This window comes from Emydura macquarii, unplaced genomic scaffold (genome assembly GCF_026122565.2).
Source record: "Emydura macquarii macquarii isolate MOO-44397 ecotype Brisbane River unplaced genomic scaffold, CSIRO-AGI_Emac_v2 contig_3726, whole genome shotgun sequence".
Taxonomy (NCBI): Eukaryota; Metazoa; Chordata; order Testudines; family Chelidae; genus Emydura; species Emydura macquarii.
The window spans coordinates 92,611-96,200 of NW_027133863.1; the positions used below are offsets into that span (position 1 = coordinate 92,611).

The window sequence follows — 3,590 nt, forward strand, 5'->3', positions numbered from 1 at the left end:
GGCATCCAAGTCCCTGAGGCAGTTTGAAAATCTTAGCCTTCCTGTCTCTGTTTTAGCCTGTGTTTTTCTGGGCAGCCCTGAGAAGGCTGGCCACTTTGATTAGCAGGGAGTTTTGTGGTCTAAAATTTTTTTAGGCACCTGAGTTTGAAAACTTTTGCCTAAGTCATTTGGCTGGGGTCAGGGACAGCGTCTCTGGATCCCCAGCCCGTGCTCCCAACTGTATTATTATGCATTCTTCTTCTTCATCTTCTCCAAATTTACACCAGTGAAACCAAGGTTAGAAACTAACCTCTGGAGACCAGTCAGGGTCCCACATGCACCATTGTAGAGCTGCATTCAGCCCACGTGGGACACAGGGGTTAATTCTGATTTACACAATGAAGAGAGAAGTGTGAACGTTTTTGGTGATATGTTACTCTGTGTGTATGTGGATATGTGAGGAAGGGGGCTTAGCCTGTTATGCAAGGTTTCAGGCTTCATGTTCTCACTTTCTACTACAATTCTCACATGATTTCAGGTGACACATCCGGGGAACTGCCCCAGCTTGAGGTGTTGAAGGAGGAGGTTGTGGAATGAACTGATAAATTAAACAGTAAGAAGTCACGCAAACCAGATGGTATTCACCTAAGCATGCTGAAGGAATTCAGATATGACACTGAATAGCTGCTAACTGCGGTATGTAAACTATTGCTTAAATCAGCTTTGGTACCAGATGACTGGAGAGAATCATAGAATCATAGAATATTGTGATGCCAGGAGGTTCTTTGAAAGGAGGCGCCCTGCAACTTGAGACCGTTGCTCCTTGTTCGGTCATCTGGCAATTCAGGGCCAATAAGCTCCTCAAGTTCTGAGCTCCAGCCCCCTAATCCAGGCAAACTGATCGGCAAACTGATCACAACTACAGCAAAGAAGATGATTATCAGACTTACAAATGAATCATATTTGTTGGGGAAGAGTCAATGTGGCTTTTGTCAAGGGAAATCCTGCCTCGCTAACCTGTTATAATTCTTTGAGGGTGACAACAAACATGTGGACATGTTGATGCACTGGATAGAGAGTAACTTGGACTTTCCAAAAGCCTTTGACAAGGTCCTTCACCAAAGGCTTTTAAGCAAAGTAAGCAGTCATGGAATAAGAGGGAAGGTCTTCTCCTGCATCAGTAACAGGTTCAAAGATAGGAAACAAAGGGTAGGAATAAATGGGCAGTTTTCGGAATGGAGAGAGGTAAATAGTGGGATTCTCCAGGGATGTATACTGGGACCAGAGCTGTTCAACATATTGATAAATGATCTGGAAAAAGGGGTGAACAGAGGTGGCAAAGTTTTTAGATGATCCAGAATTACTAAGGACACAAGAACATAGCATAAAAATGACCATTCTGTGTCAGAACAATGGTCCACCTACCCCAGGATCCTGTCTTCTCACAGTGCCAGGTGCCTCATAGGAATGAACGGAACAGGTAATCATCAAGAGATCTGTCCCCTGTTGTTAAGTCCCAGTGTCTGGCAGTCAGAAGTTTAGGGACACCTAGAACACAGGGTTGCGTCCCTGACAATTGTAGCTAATAGCCATTGATGGACCTATCCCCCATGAAGTTATCTAAGGATTTTTTCCACCCAGTTATTCTTCTGGCCTTCAAAATCCCCTGACAACAAGTTCTGCAGCTTGACTGTGTGCTGTGTGAAAAAGTACTTCCTTTTGTCTGGTTTAAACCTGTTGCCTATTAATTTCATTGGGCGCCCCCTGGTTCATGTATTATGGGAAGGGGTACATAGTACTTCCTGATTCACTTTCTGCTACAGATGATTTGATAGACATCTATCATATCCCCCTCAGGAATCTCTTTTGCAAGCTGCACAGACCATCATACAAAAGCTGTTTCACACCCCTCATAACTTGTTTTGCCCTCCCCTGAATTTCCCCAACATTTTTCCTATAGCTTTTTTCACCTCCTTGTTTTTCAGGCTGTAGATGATGGGGTTTAACAAGGGGGTCAAGATGCTGTACTGGATGGAGAACATTTCATCCAGAATCACAGAGGAGATTGAGCTGGGTTTTGTGTATTGGAAAAAACCTGTCAAGTACAACAACCCAACCACAGTCAGGTGAGAGCTGCAGGTGGAGAAGGCTTTACTGTCTGCCCTCCGCAGAGCGTATCCTCAGGATGGTGGCGATGATGTGAATGTAGGAGATCAGAGTGAGGAGGAAGGAACTCAATCCAAATATCACTGCAGAAGAAAGAAGCACCACTTGATTGGTGAGGGTCTCAGTGCAGGACAGTTGTAGAAGAGGAGGAGCTCACAGGTGAAATGATGGACTTGGTTTGGCCCACAGAAATGCAACTTGAGGACAAAAACAGTGTTAAACAGGGCTTCTAAGGAGCCCATGGTCCATGCGCCAGTCACCAACTGAACACAGATCCTTTTTTTCATTGTCTCCACATAATGCAGTGGGTCACAGATGGCAGCGTAGCAGTCATAAGCCATAGCTGAGAGAAGGAAAATTTCTGTACCAGCTGACAGGAAAGTGAAGAACATCTGGGCAATGCAGCCATTGACAGAAACAGTTTTGTGCTCTGCTTGGAAGTTCACCAGCATTTTAGGCACCGTGACTGAGGAATAGAAGGTATCAACAAAGGATAAATGGAAGAGGAAGAAGTGCATGGGGGTGTGAAGGTGAGAATCCGCTCGTATCACCAGCATCATCACCAGGTTCCCCACCAGGGTGATTAGGTAAATCATTGAAAACACCACAAAGAGGAAAATCTGCAGCCATGGTCACTGGAAAGTCCCAGGAGAATAAATTCAGTCACTGCGGTTTGGTTTTCCATTGATGTTTATCCAGGAACACTCTGACCTGTAAGATCCACAAAAATAAATAAAATAATTAATTAATACATGAAATTAACAGATATAATACAAGTAAATTGAAAAGTCAGGGGGAGATCATCTGTGCAGTAGGATGAATGTAAAGAGAGGCCTGTTGCATCCTGGGAAATGCATCTTTTAAATAGCCTAAATGTAGAGAGAGAGAGAAGGAGAGAGACTGGTCTGGCTGGAATGTGTGGGTTATAGATAGACACAACAGGCTAGACACAGAAAAGGGTCTGGGCACCTACCTGCCACTTTAGACAACTAAATCCCCGAATTGGCTCCCACTAGTATTCATAGATCCCCTGCACAGCTGTGACTATGGAGATGTGGGACTCCATCAGTCTGTCCGGTTGCAGCTGTTCCGCTGTGGGTAAATGATTCCATGGGCAGTGAAGCAGGGAACTGGGTCTCCTGCATCTGGACTGAGTGCTCTTACCACGGGGCTATAACGTCTCTCTCTCTCTCTCTCTCTCTCTCCCTCTCTTCCCCTCTGTGGCCTAATAGCCCTTTAATTCAACCCAGTGATTCCAATGCAATTATGGCCGATTTACACCAGATGGGGATCTGGCCAAGTCTATAAAATGTGTCTATTGTTGTCTGCCATGGGTTTGTCATTGTTGTTGAGTATTTTGTTGGAAAAGCGATTTAATATTTAATATCCCTATTAAAATTACTAGGATTTCTCAAGAAGAAGAGGAAATGAATGGGCCCAGCATA

The 3,590-nt window shown here is 44.5% G+C and overlaps 1 pseudogene; it reads right to left on the reverse strand.

The window, feature by feature from the left end:
- Window positions 1-1,889: 1,889 nt before the first annotated feature.
- LOC137146160 (olfactory receptor 8S1-like) lies at window positions 1,890-2,830 on the reverse strand (annotated as a pseudogene).
- Between the last annotated feature and the right edge of the window lie 760 nt (window positions 2,831-3,590).